The sequence below is a fragment of the Canis lupus genome, chromosome 6, assembly GCF_011100685.1.
Source record: "Canis lupus familiaris isolate Mischka breed German Shepherd chromosome 6, alternate assembly UU_Cfam_GSD_1.0, whole genome shotgun sequence".
In the NCBI taxonomy this organism is placed as follows: domain Eukaryota; kingdom Metazoa; phylum Chordata; class Mammalia; order Carnivora; family Canidae; genus Canis; species Canis lupus.
The window spans coordinates 75273919-75292608 of record NC_049227.1 but is presented as its reverse complement, the minus strand read 5'-3'; the positions used below and the strand labels follow the sequence as shown (position 1 = coordinate 75292608).

Below are 18690 nucleotides of genomic sequence, written 5' to 3'. Positions count from 1 at the left end.
ACTGTGATTAGTGATCACTTAGAAATGCTTCCTCAAAAAAAATATATTTTCTCGTATCTTTTGTCATGAGCAGACTATAAACTCCATGAGAGAGGAACTGTGTTTGCTTTATCATCATGGTATGTCTTGTACCCAGCATGGTGTCCGGCATGTATCAGTCATCAGCAAATATGTGTTGAATGAATAGTGAAATCCAGGGATTGTTGTTAAACACGGAGCAGCTACGCCTCAATCTGTAGCCTTGGCTTCTCTCATGGCAGCACCAATAGTTGCTCTTCCATAACAGAGAAATAAGCATCTTCCAGTAGGGAGGGACCTTCCCAAACCCTTAGACCACGTTGCTTAGACAGTGCCTACTCAAGAAGAATGCTATAGTTGCGAGGCAAAGAGCAAGTAGATGGAAAGGACAGAAATGCACCTGAACTTGCATCTGGAGAGAGGAGAATGGAGGGTGGGAGATTCGACGACCTACACTGAAGCAACCAAATCCCTAAATACAGACAATCCTAAGCAGAAGGAGGATGTTCAATAGATATTTTGCTAGCATGGATTTTTTTTAAGGTATTAAGTGAAATTTTGAGATATTTGTTTTTCTTCTTGAATTCTCCCCCTGCTCTGTCCTCCATTCAACCATACAACCAGTTCCATACTTTCTTTCTGTCTGTCTTTAAAGATTTATTTATTTATTTGAGGGGGAGGGCAGAAGGAGAGGGAGAGAGAACCTTAAACAGACTCCACGCTGAATCTGGAGCCCAACGCAGGGCCAGTCTCACAATCCTGAGATCATGAGCTGAGATTAGGACCTGAGCCAAAACCAACGGTCAGACGCTCAATGGACTGCACCACTCAGGCACGCCTCCATATGTTCTTGCCATGAGAAAGGTTTGCGGCAGGACTTCTTGGCTTCTGTTTGCCCAGCGAGGATAACAGAATTTACAGACAGAGGGAAATTGGTATCCCTGTGTGAAATCAGGAGAGAAAGAAAGTTCTTCAAGGAAAGGAGAGTTTTTTCCACATTGAAGGGAAGGTCTGCTAGTCCTTAAACAGAGGGGACGTGGACAGTCCTCCCTGGAAGCACCTACGAGGATAGGAGGACTTCAGAGGAAATCTCCAAGTGATAAACCAGGTAGGTTAGCAACCATGCTAGAATCCTAGCCCTGCTAAAGAGTCCCTTGTCCTGTGCAAGGCATAGAAGTGACACAGTGGGATTCTTGATAAGGTCATGTGGTTGTGGAGAAATCTAGCCGGTACCAATGTGGACAGATACCAATGTTCTAATGCCTGGTCCTGGAGACCTTAGACTCTCAACACAAACCTGAGTGTGGGAGAAAGCCTGGAAAGACCTAAAAAAAAAAAAAAAAAAAAAAAAAGGAAGACCTGAGGTTGACTGTCACCAGCTCAGTGGGCCTGGGTTCTCAGAAGAGAAATTCAGTGATTTACAGACAATAATGAAATGTGATTTTACTTGCTCATCCAATTAAGATTCATACCTGCCACTTTAAACAAGTGAACAGTAATAAAGAAAAGGTAAACTAGTCCTCTTTCCCCATTTTGAAGGGATAGTTCATTTTTATTTAATGATTTTAGAATTTCTTAAATATGCAAGGAGCTCAGGACCGAACTATCTGCGTTGAACTGATATCATCATCAGTAGACGGCACTTAACAGTACCCCGATGATAAGAGTAATAAATAAACCCAATTTTAATTCATTCTGATAGTCACGTCATGCTGCCCATGTCTGTGGGGGCTGCCCTCTTTATCTAGAAGAAAAATACTAACAGTGAGCACCAGTCTTCCAACAAATAGTTGACCTATTATCAGTAAAGTGACTATCTCAGTGAAGCACAAAAGCATTTCCTTAAACAGAATAAGGCAGTCCGGTATGTGTTCCCCGATACAGAGGAAGATGCAGAGGCAACAGGTCTACTCCAAGAGCATGTTGATGATGGCAAAACCAACTTGACATTGGTGGTGAATTGATGGCAAACAATTTTGAAATTTGTAAGTCAGAATGCTGCCCACTTACCTATGCGGCTTGATACGGAAACAAGCTTTTCATTTTTAATCATTTTTACTTGTGAATTCTTTTACTCATTCATTCCTTTTTTTCCCCCCAACAAATATGAAGCCTCATCATGGGCTAGCCATTGAGCTGGTGCTGTAGGAGGCACAGAAATGAACGAGACACTGGTTAAGTCCTCATTTTCAACTTGGGAAAGTGACAATTCATGTGCAAGAAGGACTGTAACGCACAGCAACTAGTGAGTTTGTCAAAGGCAGGGGACGGTGATACTCCACCCTTCTTTTTTTTCACTTTCTTTCTGCTCCCTTCCCTTCGCTGCCTTTTCTTCTCCATCAGGGCTGGCATACATAATGTGTAAGAGTTTTATAAACAGGTAGGAAATACCAGGTCTCTACTACCAAGTCTGGGTGCGAACATGGACACTAGAATTTAGGAGAGGCAAAAAGAGTGGGATCTTTAAATTGATAGGAAATACTGTTTCCCAGTGTAACCAGACATAACTTTTTTTTTTTTTTTTTTTTTAGGTAAAACCGCAGAGAAAAGCTGAGATATGGCAAAATGAAGAAAGGTAGGGCCAGTAACGTGTTGGAACTAGCTCACATTCATGACTTATGCTTGTCAAGTAGTGAGGAATTTTGCGAGCCAGATATTAAGCTGTAAGCAGCTCGAAATCGGCCATGGTGGACATATTTATATCACAGAATGAGGTAAATGCTGTAAATCACGACTTAAAACAAAAACTCAAACAAAAACAATAAGTTGTGGGTGGCGCAGCGGTTTGGCACCTGCCTTTGGCCCAGGGCGCGATCCTGGGGTCCCGGGATCGAGTCTCACGTCGGGCTCCCTGCATGGAGCCTGCTTCTCCCTCTGCCTGTGTCTCTGCCTCTCTCTCTCTCTCTCTCTCTCTGTGTGACTATCATAAATAAATAAAAATTAAAAAAAATCTTAAAAAATCTTAAAAACAAAACAAACAAACAAACAAAAAAACCAATAAGTTGCTTTACCAGCCCTCCAATGGAAATGACAACTCCAGAATTTTTTCAGTTTCCTGGTGGGTAAAATTATGGGTATTATGTATGTGAACTTGAATAGCCTCTAAGAGAAGTAATACTGTAACTGAAGATAAGCCAGGGCCTGCAGGACTGTCTGTGGGTGCTTGAGGACTGGGAAGCTTGTAGAACTGAGAAGAATAGAGGCGACCCTCCACTTCCCTGGTCACCAGGAGTAGGCCAGAGCACCATTCGCAGATTTATGGCTGGCCTATGGAATGAAAACTCTCTTTACCCAAATGTCCATTATCCACTCATCGAATGGTGTTTCCTGTGAGATAAGTTTCTTACTGCAGCTCTGAGGGAAGGCATGGTACAGAAAGGGGGCCTGTCTGGAGCCTATTGTTATACGATGTGGACTTGACATATCATAAACAGTACTTATATTTTATTTACTTATTTATAACTAGACACACATATACAGACAAGGTAACAAATGCCTAAATGATCCAGGAAGGCCCAACAACAAAAATAAAAGTTCTTGCTTTCTAACGTCAATAAGATGCTCTGGTCTCATCCTGGTTCTACGACTTTTATTTTATTTATTTTATTATTTATTTATTTATTTATTTATTTATTTATTTATTTATTTATTTTTTTGGTTTTATGACTTTTCAAATGCAATCAGCCACACTCCCCAGGGGACTCTAGTTCCTTTTGTTAAAAAATAGCAATAAAGATAAAATCTAGGGGCTAGAAGTAAAGATTCTAGTAGTTTATGTGAAGATTTGGGGAATATACAGCACGCTGATAAAACCACTTGGGTTACAAGGCAGAAAGTACAATTTCTTTTTAAAGAAAAGATAACAATTTTATGATGATTTTGAATTTAACCAAGTATTTCTTTCACCATAATATGAGACTTTTAAATCTAATTTCTTTTTTTCTCCAGTAGTTTTAGTGTAACTCACTGCCGCACCAAGCAACGTTTGGCCTCCTGTGTGTAGAAGTCCTACTCCTATACGATGCCTCAATGCCCTAGAACGGCTACCCAAACAACCCCTCTTATCATCATTTTAGGGGATAAAGTATGTGAGAAGTAAAAGAAATTCTACCCCATTTCCTGAAAAATCATAAAGAAGAGACAGGCAGAGGCACCTGCATGGCTCAGTGGGTTAAGCGTCTGCCTTCCTCTCAGGTCACGGTCCCAGCGTCTCTGTCTCCCTCCGTCTCTCTCTGCTGCTCCCCCTGCTTCTCTCTCTCTCTCTCTCTCTCTCATTCTCTCTCTCTCTCATTCTCTCTCTCTGTGTGTCGAATAAATAAATAAAACTCAAAAGAAACAAACAAACAGGAGATACAAGCAGCAGACATCTAGTATGTCCTGTGGAATTCTATGCAGTTAGTCGGTATCAGCAATACAAGGGGCAAGTCTTCGAAATTTTGCCTACAGTTGGCCTTTAGCCTCTTATTTTCGTGAGAACTTTAGTCCACACGGCCTCACCGATGGTTTGGGGTTACAGGGGATCTATGCAAGTACCATCAGCTCAGTATTCCTGCCTCAGTCTAGGTTTTCAATTAGAGAACGTCAGACCTCACATCTAAATAAATGCCAAGAATCCTCAGAATGTTTTCAAACCTGCAAAGTTCAAGTGGAAAGATTTCTGCAGGTAACGTCACCTGGTTTCATGGGACTCGACTCAAAATAGACAACAGCATATTGGATTATAATAAATTTCATATTCAATATTATGCTTTAATCATATTTAAGTATTCTATAATTCTCTTACTAGTAACTCCAGAAATGTTGGGTCCATTCCTAGCCTTTTCATTTTCACAGAAAATAAAAACAGAGCTTATCAAGTCTTAGCCACATGAAGTTCCAACTCAAATATCCTTTCCAGTTCCTACATACACCCACATATACGCACATGTGTACATACATGTACATACGTGCACGCCGAGGTGGTGCGTGCACACATACGCACATATTTGCATTAATTGAATCATTCTTCCAAGAGAAAACCCAAATTGCCTTATTCTTGTAACTCGGTAAATTCGTCTCCAGAAGATCCACAAATGTAGAGCATGGTTTCCCAAAGTCTAGACAGGCTGACCAGGCACTGGCTTCCTGCTTTTGGTTTTGATCAGAAATTTGTTCTTAAGATTCTGTGGTTTATTTTAAATGCTTTGCCGCCAAAGAGATCCCCAGGAGGTCAGATGCTTTCAGGTTGACCCTGTAAAACTACACCCTCTCATCGTGCGTGTCCAATTCGCATCAGAATTCATTAGGTCCTGCCATTTGAGGGCCCTCCATGGTCCTCCCAGTTCCTTCAAAGGTCACTTTCACCGAAGACGGCTGACCTTACTGCCAGGCTTCCGGGGCAACTTGGGTTCTCGTGCCCCAGGCTTCAACATGGGGCTGCTCCCGGCTCATCCTTCTCCCATATTCCTTGTACTAGAATTCCTGATATTTTACCATCTCAATCCGTTTATAAATTTCCTTCCATAATATACTATCCTTCTAGGTCAGCACTATCCATCGGATAACCCCTCCTCTTCAGTTTAAGTAGGAAAATTTCAGTTTAGATGGAAGCGTCTGGGAAACTGACATCTGTAAGTTCATTTCCAGGATGATGCGTGATTCCTAACCACCCTGGACTGTCATGTTGACCTAAGTCATCTAGAGAGGATAAATAATTTATTCTCACGGACATAACTGTATTCAGAAAAGATGATACTCTCCAACAGGGCCCAGTTGAGATAAGGAGGAGACTGGAATGCACTAGTTTTCTGTACATCTGCAAATCTTGGGGAAATAATTTGTCTTTTATCTTTTCATTCATTTTATAATAGGTGCTTTTCTGAATCTCAATGTACGGCTGATGTTTTTTTAATAGAAAAGGGGGTGGATGTTCCTTCCTACAAAAGAAGGCGAAAGAATGATTTAAAACGGGGACTAGCAAACTGCAGACAGTAGGCCAGATTTGGCCTGCAGCCTGTTTTGGTACAGCTCGTAAGGTAAACACGGTTTTTATGTTCTTAGAGAGTCACACACACACATACACACACAAGAATGTGCGACCCGGATCATGTTTGGCCTGCAAAAATCTAAAATATTTACTGTCTGGTCTTTTATAGAAAGTGTTTACAGACCTGTTTTAAGACAGTTGGAGTAAAATGATAATTTATGATATTTTCTATGTGACAGGTACATGGGATTTTATATGTTTTAACTCATCGAAACCTCATAGGATCCTTAGGTGTATTGAGAGCTGAAATACTGTCCCCATCTTGGAAGTGAGAAACCGAGGTGTGAAAAGTGAACATCACGCAGCTTGTAAGGGTCAGAGAGAAGATTACACCAAGGCAGGTGGGGACCAGAGCTTGCATTTCATCTGTCAGGAGAAGCGTCCCTGCCTCTACTGCAAGCTTCTCCTCCGTAGAGGAATCCTGAGTTCTGGATCCCTCAGTTAGGACTTCTCTATGGATTTGATTTTACCTGCCTTTGGTTTTGCAAATGCGTGTTAAAATCTTTAGCTGGCCGTTATATTCGCATTGCCTTTATACATTTATCCCTTTTGTCGTTTTATGGCATTACTTTAAGAGGACTTTGGGAGGAAAGGAGAAGTATAAGTACTGGCTCCACCATTCTGAACTAGAACTTATCAAAATTTATGTGCAAGAAAATGCACTTGGGAATATACTGATGGGTTTCCACCCGCTTTATGCTTTATCGCGTTTCTTCTCTGATATTTTGGGAGCTTCCCCGTCTGTCCTGAAATGGTGAAAGTAAGAATCCAAGAAGCAGGTTTTGGTTTTAAGTTCAAAACAGAAAACATTTGGACAGTTGCATTATTTTCCTATCTTTAGACTAGATAAGGAAGGGAATGCAATAGGAAAGGAGAGAAAAGGGGACTCTGTGACCTAGTGTGATGCCGGCATCAAGAGAACGGTAAACTCTGTTCAAGCCAGAACTTTCTGCGACTATTTTCTGGGGAATGCCAGGAACTGGGGGCTATTTCTGGATATGACCCAGTCTCCATTCCAATGAATGGCACACATTGCCTGGACTGAGCAGCTGATAAAAGTTCTTTTTGTTCCTGTTGGTGAGGGCCCCCCGCTGACAGTGGTCACCAAGGTGCTGGTTTATCCTCCTGGAAGGTTGAGGCCTTGAGGTTTTGCTTAGCTTTTAAATGATCCTGTCAGTGTGAAGAGCCTCACTTTCATGGCCTGGGATGATTTTAAGCCAAAATAGTAGAGAGCGTGGTTCCAGGATTCCCAGTGAGGAAATGGCAGAAGTGGTATTTATCAGTCAGGAGCCCAGCAGGAAAGAGTTAATACACTTAACTGGGTGATGTTAGAAGAGTTTAATGACATTTATGAAGGTTTGGAGAGGTTTAGGAGCATCAATGAAGGTAACACAATACCCTGTGGCAAGCTACAGCAGGTTTACCTTCCTAAGACCTGACGGGTTAAGGGGAGACAGTAGTTTCCAGAACCTAGAGAATTTTTTTTTTTTTTTTTAAACCCAGCCTTTCTCAAGCTTATTTGGCTAATCCTTTTTTTCATGTAATATCTGTTACCATCTTGTGGAACTTTGGGAGATGCTGGTATGGATGTATTCTTGCCTAATGAGGTAAACTAAATGATTCCTCTTGACAGTATTCCTAATTTTATGGTTCTATGAAATTTTAGAATTGGACCTGTCATCCAGAGAGGCCAATTTAAAAAACAGCCTTAGCTAAACTCTCGGTTTCAGGGTTGTTATTCCATGCTTTATAGCTGCTCCTTAGTGGAGAGTAAGGAACTGTGTCAAAGATTCATTCTTAATGAAGCAATTTTCTAATTTTATATTATTTTTGTGTTTCTTATTTACCTATGGTTTCTGAAAACTCGGGATTTAGAGGAAAACTTAGAATATATTACTAAATACTTGGCTGTTGCAGTGCTTCAAATATGCCAAGATCTGAACGTGCGTAATAATTTCATAAATATTGTTGAACAACAGTACCGCGTAGCATTAATAGAGGAGGATAATTCATTTTTATTTCACTGGGCATACATCAGCACGTGATTTTATGCAAAATAAATCGTTTTAAGTTCAAGAGGGAATTGAGAATAAAGATTTTGGCTCTTCCTCCTCTTGTGACTAGAATCAAAATAATAACCAATGGGCAGAGAGGAAGCAGAGGCTCTTTCAGCCCCAACTAGCAGGGTTCTTAATATCTTAATATTTGAATTCTTAACATTCTTCAGATGTTCTTAATATCTGAATTTTCAGCAGGCAGAGTTGATGTAAAATCCTTCAAGATGTCTCTTTCACTGTGGTCTAAACAAGAAGTTCTATCTTTTGTATTTTTTATTTTGTTTTCTAAATCTTAACTTCCTCCCTTGCTCAGAAAGTTCATTTAAGAGGGACAACAGTCTGTCCCTTCACAATATTGTTAAGTAAGTGATATATCTAATGTGTTGGGCACCCAGAACTCTGAGGAGAATGGACTTTGTTCTTCTTCTATTACTGTAGAAAGTAGAACATTTACGTACTTACCCTAGTGCGTAACATGTGATATGATATCTGAGGCTATGTGGCATCCTAGACCAAAGGGTGCAGGAGTACATGGCCCTGATGAGAGCAATTCTCTGACATGTGCATTGTGTCTTTGATAAAGAGAAATGATCACTGTTTTAAGGGTAAGATAGTTTAACTGTTAAGAGAAATAGTGTAATGTAGTGTAATTAAAAACCAGCCCTGGTGGGGAGGGGGTGTTACTTTCATGATGTAACTATTTTTATAATGGTCATTTTCAAGTCATGTACATGACATCCTTGACCATGGACGTGGAACAAGATGTGCAGTGGCCCACCATTACATCCGGTTTCCACCATGCAAATATAGAAAGAGATACATAAACCCAAGAGCATTGGTAATAGTAAAGTACAGTTAAATAATGAGGAAGTATTGTGTTTTGACTACTTATCACCTTTGTTTTCAAATAATCGAGTTAATGGTCAGTTGATATGATTTGATTTTTACTAATGGTTATCTTTAACAACCCACTCGAAAAAGTCCTAAAAATTTAATAATTGGCTTTTGTGAGCTAGTGCCAGGTGTCTCCCCTACATCATTGCATCAGAGTATAGACTTAAAGTTCGATAGTTCTGAATTTGATTCCTCGCTCTGCCACTTAGAAGCCGCGTGGCCATGTGAAATTATATTTCTTCTTTAAGCCTTAGTGTTCGCAAACGAAAGGTAAGAGTAAAAATTGCATCTGCTTTGAATAGTTGTTGTGAGGATTAAATAAAATGATAGCTCCTCCTTTCTCGGAAAGTGAGGGCCCCATGGCTAAAAATTTCACATCGTCCCTATTAGAACTGTGATCACAAAGCATTTTTTTTTTAAGTGAGAGAAAGCTATTAAGAGGAATATGCTCAGCTCTACCTAATGATGTAATTTGCATAATTCGATGGAAGATAGGCAGACTTCTCTAAGGATTCAGAAAACATTCAGTACTATTGCTGAGAATGAATACTTTTCCTTGGGATATGTGTAGTTTTGTTCCAACAGACATTCCTCCTGCTTTGAGTGGTTAGATGGCAGAGAAGATCTTGCTTCTTAGGGAGTCTGCACAGCATTGCAGTGTTTTGTGAGACCTATAGACTAACGTCTCCTTTTTGATTCTTCCTTTACAGATTCTGTACAGGAGAAGGACGATTGCCCCTTTTACAGATGGTAGAAAGGGGTGGAGACTTACATCGGTGACCTCAGAAAAGGGGGTGAGTTAGAAGACAGGCGTAAATCTGAGTGTTACGGTCACAGAGGTCAGCCACAGCTTTATATTGATGCAGTCACTGAGATTCAGTAAGTAGTGTGATCTTTCCTTATGGTCTGTTGCCCTGAGAGGGAATTTCTCCTAACGCTGCTTAACAAAAAATTGGGGTGGTGTTTTTTCTTTGAGATTGCTTCCAATAACTACAGAGAATCACACAGACGATGGAATAGAAAGAATATGACTCAAACAAATATTCTGAAAATGAGATAAAATTACCAAACCGTTGTAGATCCTGGCTTGTCTGTTCCAAGACTACAAGGTGGTATCTGTTGTTTTGTTTAAGCCAATTTTATCAAGACAGTCATTACAACAGACGAGTTTCCAGACCAGATGTATATATTGAGAACCCTTGAAAGTCGCAAAGACTCCACAGAGCACAAGAAATCTATATTTACGTACTTGAGTTACAAAAAAGTAAATCAATTACAAATGCCTCTATACTAACGTCTTGAATAACAAGTAAGAAGGAGAGAACATTCAGTGTTATTTTAAAGAGCTTAACAAAAGTAATTAGGATTATTAAGTTTTTAAGTGAAAGACTTTTGCTGTTCAGAGTTCACAATTAAGATTGGCTTCCTTCAAATTGCTAAATTTCATCCATGAACAGTTGGGAAATGTTCAGGTGAAAGAAAAAAAAAGTAAGTGTGACATATCTGAAACAGTTTAAGAATTAACTGTAGTAATGGGAGAGTGTGTAAAAACTGAAGTAGTAAACAAAATTGAAAAAAGGGACACCAAATATTAATTCCTTCTTCTAGCTTCTCAACTGGGTACAAAACACTGATTAAGTAGTATTTATTAGGTCCTACTGATTTAACAGCGACAACAACAAACTTGATGAGTGTTTGTGCACTTTTTTGCCCACTGAAAACCACCTACATAGATATTGTGACTTTAAATTAAAAAAAAAAAAAAAAAGAAGCAAGTTCTGGAAAATGGTAACCAACTGCTGAAAAACACTAGCGATCAATTGTATGACAATGCAGCTGTTATGAAAGGTGGGGACAAAGGGCTGCAAACGTTCTTTAAATACTTTAATAAGCAAGCAGAATATGTGCCATGCCAACTCATTTCTTTAATCTTGTCAGAGAAAAAGCTGCCGTGACAGTACCTGAGGCCGTTGACTACTCTAGTATTTCGCAACAGCTATGTTTCCTTTTCAGGTTCATCTCCTGGAGTATTTTAAACAATGGGGTACTTAAATGCACATGCAACTTATATTTTCATTAAAAAAAAAAACTCAATGTACAAAAAGATCGATCTGTTGCAAAGTTGCTTGAGCCTCGTGTGATAGACTCAAGCATAGTTTAAGGACCTAAAGTGTTCTTTTTCTAAGAGTTGGAATACATAAAAAGTTTGTAGAGAAAGCAAATGAATTTAACTATGTCATTTTACCTGCTCTTCTGAAGAGATTTTGAAATGTCTCAATAAAACAAGTGGGGAAGTACAGCCTCCTGATGTGTAAGTATATAAAAAAAATGTCATTCTATCATCTTTAAGTTTTCTTTAAGGATTGAGGGAAGGGGCGCCTGGGTGGCTCAGTGCTTGAGCTTCGGCCTTAGGCCGAGGGCATGACCCCGGGGTCCTGGGATCGAGTCCCACATCGGGCTGCCCGCAGAGAGTCTGCTTCTCCCTCTGCCTGTGTCTCTCTGCCTCTCTATCTGTGTCTCTCAGGAATAAATAAAAAAAAAAATCTGTAAAAAAATTAAGTAATTCATTAAAAAAAAGATTGGGGAGAAAATATGAATGCAGAGTAATAGAAGCTGACTCAGATGCAGTGGAATTGAGTGATGGCATTAAAAGAAATTATTCCAACATTGAGGAGCCAATAGTAGTAACAAAAATTCATTGGGTGACGCCAACATTCAATAAGAGGAAGAGAGAAAGTTCAAGGAAAAATACTGAATAAATTCTTTGATCCTTTGATATCCAATTAATGAAGAAGGATAAATTATGTGAACACACTGGGAGAGACATTTGAGATGAAATCCTGGCAAACCTGAAAATAACAGCTCATTTATGAGACTTCATTACATCAACAGGAAACTGGAGAATGATCTGTGGATTCAAAGAAAGGTGGAAATGCTTTGAAATTCTACAGCTCATATGGAAAATGAATTAGATAAAATATTTCCAAATTATACAATAATCATAAAAAGTTACATAACGTGACCACTTTCACTGACAGTTTTCAGAAGTTTCTTTTTCATAGATGAAGCTGAAACAAGTTTTTCTAGCATTAAAAGCAATGCAATCGGTCATGCTAGAGGAAAGACTGAATTATCTCCCTCTTCTCTCTAGAGGATACAATATTTTAAATTTTTCGTTGTACAAAGAAGTGATAAAAAAAATCACAGCCAAAGAACATAAATGAAATCCATCTCTATGAGGTATGTCAGGCAGGTGATCAATTATGTGTGTTAATTATTATGGGCTTTGTGGTATTTGCCAGTTTTTTAAATTTGTTAATTTGTCGTGATTTCTTGTTTAGAATAGAGATCACACCTTGACTTTCCTACTTCATGATGCACCTGTAATTTTGTGTTAGTTTGCTTAAAGAGGGCTCCCCCAGCTGTGTGGGGTCTATGCCAGAGCACGGCCAACCGTCTGTGGCCTTGCTTGTATGCTGGGGCAGAAAGCAAAGGAGCGGGCGGGGGTGCCCCGGGCCCCCCACCTGGGTGCCCCTGAGTGGGTGCAGCAACCCCTCGGGCCGGCAGCCCGGTGTGGGGGCAGGCTGGGCCTGGGGGCCTACCTGAGGCCGTGCAAACGGGGACGAGCCGCGTGGTCGTTTCCTCCCGCAGACCCGGACACGCTCTGTCCCTCGCTGGCCCGCCCCGAGGACCGAGGACACCGAGGAGCTCAGCATGCACCGACGTGAGTGGAGGACGGACAGTACCTGCCAGCACCAGGCCTGCACGCGGTGAGAATGCAGGAGGGCGGAGCTCCCGGAGGAACACGAACTAAGAGAAGATTCGGGGAAGACAGGGCCTCGTGCAGACATCCCGCCTGCACGGAATCCGTCGCCTCACACTCAGGTGAAGGACACTGATGGCCGTGCCCGTGAGGCCTCTGCACCCGTGGGGGCGAACACGGGGCGAGGGAGAGTAAGGCCGCCCTTCCCGAGGTCTTCCTGGCCACTGCACTCCTGGGCCTTCAGCAGGGGAGACCCGGCCTCTCCTCCACCCCTGCGGTGCTGCAGGAGCCTGGCCACCAGTCCCCATCTGGAAGCTTCCCTGGGACCTTTAGGAGCTAGGCTCCGGCTGCCCCGAGCCCCGGCCCCGGAGCTACCAGGCTTTCCAGGCGGGCCTCTGGGGGTAACCGAGTCAGGAGGCCGGGCCCTCTGCAGGGACTGGTGCCCCCACCAGGAGGGCCGGGCGAGCGCTTGCTCCCTGTGCTCTGGGCCAGGAGAGGCTCTGGTGGGAAGGCCGCCGGCTGCAAACAGGTAAGGGGCTCCCCCAGATACCTGACCCGCTGGCAGCCTGGTCCTGGACTCCCTGCTTGAGGACCGCAGGGAACACGCCGGCAGCCGGCGAGACACCCAGGCCATGGCATCCTCTTACAGCTGCCCGACGGGTGAAGCTCTCCCTCCCGGGCACAGCCTGGGTCAGGCTTCGCGCTGCCCTGCCTCGAGGAACCTGGCCTTCCCCAGCCTGCCCTCAAGCCACTCCCACCGACGACCATGACAAAATGACAACTCAAATGATTGAGACACAATGACGTGCCAACCTCGGGGTTGACTGTTCAGAGGTGTCACCTGGCAGGTGCCACCTGCACCCGCCCTTTCTAAGGACAGCCTCTTCTGGCAAAGAGTGAGAAGGCGGAAGACTGACACCTGCCCAGTGTGTTCACGTGGAAGACTCCCTGGCGGTGGGCGCTCCTCTGCTGGGCTCCTGTGGAACACTCTCCCCGGCGGCCTGTGCTCCCCCACCGGGCTCCTGTGGAACACTCTCCCCACCGCCCTGCACTCCCCGATGGGCAGCTGTGGAGACTCTCCCCAGCGGCCTGTGCTCCTCCGACGGGCTCTCATGGAAGACTCTCCCTGGCGGAGGGAGCTCCTTTGACAGGGTGGAACACTCTCCCCAGTGGCCTGTGCTCCCCCACCGGGCTCCTGTGGAAGACTCTCCCCGGCAGAGGGAGCTCCTTTGATGGGCTCCTGTGGAGACTCTCCCTGGTGGCCTGTGCTAGTCCAATGGGCTCCCATAGAAGACACTCCCTGCCGGCAGGAGCCCCTTGACGCGCTCCTGTGGAACACTCTCCCCGGCTGCCTGCGCTCCTGGGACACCCTCCTGTGGAACACTCTCCCCAGCGGCCTGCGCTCCCCCGACGGGCTCCTGTGGAAGACTCTCCCCGGCTGCCTGCGCTCCTGGGACACCCTCCTGTGGAACACTCTCCCCAGCGGCCTGCGCTCCCCCGACGGGCTCCTGTGGAAGACTCTCCCCAGGGGCCTGTGCTCCTCTCAAGGCTCCCCGTCCTCATGAGATGCTGCCCCCATTTCTGTTGTTAAACTCGTTGGACTCTTATTTGCCAGATGCGGTTCTAGATGCTTGAAGCTCATCAATGAACAAAACTTCGCAAATGAAATTTTGATTTGGTGTCTATTTGGTAGACACTTTCTAAGTATTTTTAAAAAATCTTAGAAACTTCCCACTTTCACATTCGGACTGCCTTGGTATTAAATTCCGCTTCCATGTTGTATCTATTTCCTTTTAACGGAAACACGTGTAGTCGGAATAAATACGATTATAACTACCAGTAAGTTTGTGTGTAAGGCATCTGTTTCCAGGAATGAATGTGCCTGAAATTTTTCTTAGATTTTGTGACCGTGTTACCCAGACGTGGCACTCCAGGCTCCCTGGACACTTGTTCTACTGAAGGGTGAGCTAATGCTATTTGTAACCATGCAGTGATTCTGCGTATCGTATTTTGTCTAACACTCTGTTCTTTATCAGTGACCATTACTTTCAGGTTAGTAGGTTCTCGGCCCCCAGGCAAAATTTCTAAAAAATAAAAAATAAAGTTTTAAAAACCCGTTGGTTTATACATTGCTCCAGGCTCATACCAGAGAAGTCTGGAAAATTGCAATTTTGTTAATCAGGTTGAAAAATAAAAAAACGTAAGCAGCAATAACACAGCTATGGTTTATTATAAAACTTACATTGCTGTTAAAAAAGTTTCCTTCGGAGTTTTTAGAAACCAGGGCACATATCTGAGAGGAGGGAAAAATAGGGGCTCCCATGGAATTAAGAAAATGCTGCTGGGGATCCCTGGGTGGCGCAGCGGTTTGGCGCCTGCCTTTGGCCCAGGGCGCGATCCTGGAGACCCGGGATCGAATCCCACATCGGGCTCCTGGTGCATGGAGCCTGCTTCTCTCTCTGCCTGTGTCTCTGCCTCTCTCTCTCTCTCTGTCTGTGACTTAAATAAATAAATAATAAATAAAATATAAAAAAAAAAAAAAAAAAAAAAAAAGAAAATGCTGCTGATGGGCAGCCCGGGTGGCTCAGCGGTTTAGCACTGCCTTCGGCCCAGGGCGTGATCCTGGAGACCCTGGATCGAGTCCCACGTCGGGCTCCCTGCGTGGAGCCTGCTTCTCCCTCTGCCTGTGTCTCTGCCTCTGTGTGTGTGTGTGTGTGTGTGTGTGTGTGTGTGTCTCATGAATAAATAAATTCAAAAAAAAGAAAATGCTGCTGAGCTAATCTCCTAAGTTCCTTGTGGTGTGGCTGTACTCAGCTATGAGACATAATTTGTATTTCACATGTGAAAACTTTTGCAGGCTTCTGAAATCCACATGGGAGACGGCCCGCAGAGCCATGGATCAGGGAAACGTGTACACACATCTTGTCTTGAACTCAGCAGAAGATGTGATAAAGTGCCTCCATATTGTCCCTGAGCTGGAAAAATGTGAGTGGAATGAAGTGTCGTTAAGTGAATCTTCACAACCATCCTCGCTTAGTCTATGTGACTAGAGATACTCGGTCAATGTTTGTGGAGCTAAATTGAGCTGAGTGGATCTAGGTTCATCCTACGGCGTGTGATGCAGCTGAACGTTTCTAAACCCAGTCTTGTCCCGGGTGCTGACCGCAGATGTCTGAAGGTTTCCAGAACCACCCTGTAGATCACATGCCTTCCGTTGTCCTGTTTTACCAAAGGGCTTCTTCATAGTTAGATATTTACTATTTAATATTTACTTTTTCGACCCTTTCCGGGGCCCTCTTCTGACCGACCCCTCTGCTGCTTCTGTGCCATTGAACCCTGACTTCTTGTTTTTAGAAATGCCACCTTTGACTTCCAAGGTATTGTTCTTATAGGTTCCCTCTGAACCCTGTAAATATTCCTCTTCCTTCTCTAATTTCACTTCTGTGCACCCCTTAAATATTCATCCGTGCTCTGCATGATTTTACTACTCTCTGGAGGTGATTTCATTCATGCTCCTGGCTACACACCAAAAACATATAGCTTTTTATAAATCTGTATCTCCCAGCTAGACCACTTGCCTGGGCACCAGAATGGTATGTTCTGTCCTGCTTTGGGCATATTGTCGCCTCTCTTAGTTCCTTGAGGCTATTCAACACAAGCCATCTTCACCTCTCTTCTCCCAATCTTAAAGTGTCTGATAATTGAAAAAGCACTGGCATTGGACACAGAACTGCGTTTGATTTTTTTTTTTTTATACTCATCACTTACTAGTTATACAAATTGGGGCAAATCACTTACCCTGGCTGTATTAGTTTTCTATTGCTGCTTAACAGATTACCACAAAGTTCATGGCTTCCAGCAGCACATATTTATTGTCACTTAGTTTCTGTGGGTCAGGAATGTGCGCACGGCACAGTGGAGCCTCTGGTTAGGTGTCTCCTAAGGCTGTAATCAAGGATTCGGCAAGGTTGGGTTCTTATCAGATGCTTAACCGCAGAAGGATTTATTTCCAAGCTCCCTCAGGTTATAACAAACTGCGTACACCTTATTTGAGTTTATTTGTAAGATGGGATTAGGTATGACTTCAGATAATTGTAAGTGGGTGTTTTACCTCCGTGACTATTTGATGTGACATTCAGAAGTCCTGTGCGGCGTGGGTCAGTGTTCCGTCATACGAGACCGCCCTCCGCACTGTTGGCCTCTACATATTATACACCATTGCTGTCTCCTATGCTTCATGCTAACCAGAAGCATTTCCACAGTTTTCAAAACGCCTCTCGTGGGTGCAAGACTGTCTCCGTGCAAGTCACTGGGTAAGAGGTTTAAAATATCATTCCTAATAAGCAGATGTGAGTTTTGTGACAGAAATCCACAGAAACACATTCACTCATGTATTCAACACACCTTACGGAGTACCTCCGTGTGAAAGGTGCTGATCCAGAGGCTGTCTTATTCAGCAGTGAAAAGAGACAGCATCTTTCCTTCTCCCATGGAACGAATATAAAACAATAGAAGGGATCTTGAGAATGGGTACCCATCACTAAACGCTCCTCTTCACTTCAAAGACTTGAAAATATAGAACTTAGCAGTTCCCTGAACTCTCTATTCTTTAACTCCTTGTTCAAAGTTCAGTTGAAGTTTATCAGACAATGGTCTGTGTAACGAATGTCCCCACATTTTCATCTGTTAAAAGTGTACTCCTTTTTCGGGGCCTTTCCGTGAAGTCTTTTTGATTCACCAAGACAAGTGATGGGCAAGATATCCTACTTTTAAGTTACTGTGTTGCGCTTTCAATAATTCTTTGTTCTTTTGGGGCTTGGGAGGGTCAGAGACATAGCAGGAAGCCAATAAACATTTGCTTAAAAAGAAGGAAGGAAAGAAGCAAGCAAGCAAGAATTTTGCCTTCTGGTGTGGTTATCTGTACATTTAACTAACCTGTAATCCCTACTTTATCCCAGTTTTTAAGCATTTTAAAGATAGGGTCTCTATCAAAGGTTTCAGTTCTCCTTGGAGCTGAGTATGGTGTTGTATACTTCCTGATTTCTTCATTTCTCAGGAAGTACTTGCTGAATGCCTGCCATCCGCTAGAAACTGTACAGGTGCTGGGTTTGCACGCCCTACCTCAAACTCCTCTGGAATTAGAGATCCTGGGCTTAAATGCTAACCCCTTCCACTTACTGGCTATGACTTCAGGCAGGTTCCTGAGAATCTAAAGCCCTCATCTGTAAACTAATGATGACAATGATGATTCTGGTGGTGGCGGTGGTGGTGGTGGTGGTGGTGTTGGCTAATGCACAGTGTAGGGAGCACTCTATCCAGGATAAAAACCAGGAACTAACGTCTGGCATCAGACTGATCGGCGTGCACATCCCAGCTCCATTGCTTATGAGGTGGGGGACTCTAAACCAGTTAAATTGCCATCACTAAGCCTGAGTTTCTTCAACTGTCACTTGAGTAAATGGAGATAAGCATGCCAGTGCTTTCCTTTGTTCATGGAATTAAATTCAAATTTTTAGAGCCCAGACCTACATGATCTGACTCCCCTCTACCCACACAAACTCATTCTAACCTCTCATGTGCTTCCTTCAGAGTGGTCTATTTTCTGTTTTTCAAGCAAGCCAAGCACCTTTCTCCACTTGCGTCCTTTGTACTGTCATATGACAGGCACATTCCAATGTTTATTCAAATTCACCTCTTCCCGGAAGCCTTTACTGCCCACCTTATCTAAAGTAGCCCTCTGCTTCCCATCTCCCTCATCATCTAGTCATTCTCTCTGACCTTATTTATCAAAATGGATACATTATTTGTTATAATTACCATATTAACATTTTTTTGGGTCTCATTGTTTGCTTGTTTATAGCTGATTTCCTCTACTAGAAAATCAGCTTCATCAAGCTGGCCCAGAGTGTGTGTGGTTTGCTCATCTAGTTCTA

General features: G+C 43.0%; 1 long non-coding RNA gene across 14 annotated transcripts in view; it reads left to right on the top strand.

The window, feature by feature from the left end:
• Positions 1–18690, top strand: part of LOC102155681 — a 158849-nt gene that overhangs the window by 111417 nt on the left and 28742 nt on the right. For 8 of the 14 annotated variants that reach the window (XR_005361423.1, XR_005361432.1, XR_005361431.1 and 5 more), the window contains 4 exons: positions 2550–2593; positions 9705–9873; positions 12646–14719; positions 15615–15742. This is a non-coding gene — a long non-coding RNA (uncharacterized LOC102155681). Of the gene's footprint in view, positions 1–2549; positions 2594–6222; positions 6385–9704; positions 9874–12145; positions 12235–12645; positions 14720–15614; positions 15743–18690 lie in introns of all 14 variants that reach the window. The other 6 variants (XR_005361426.1, XR_005361421.1, XR_005361429.1 and 3 more) reach the window with 6 other exon arrangements.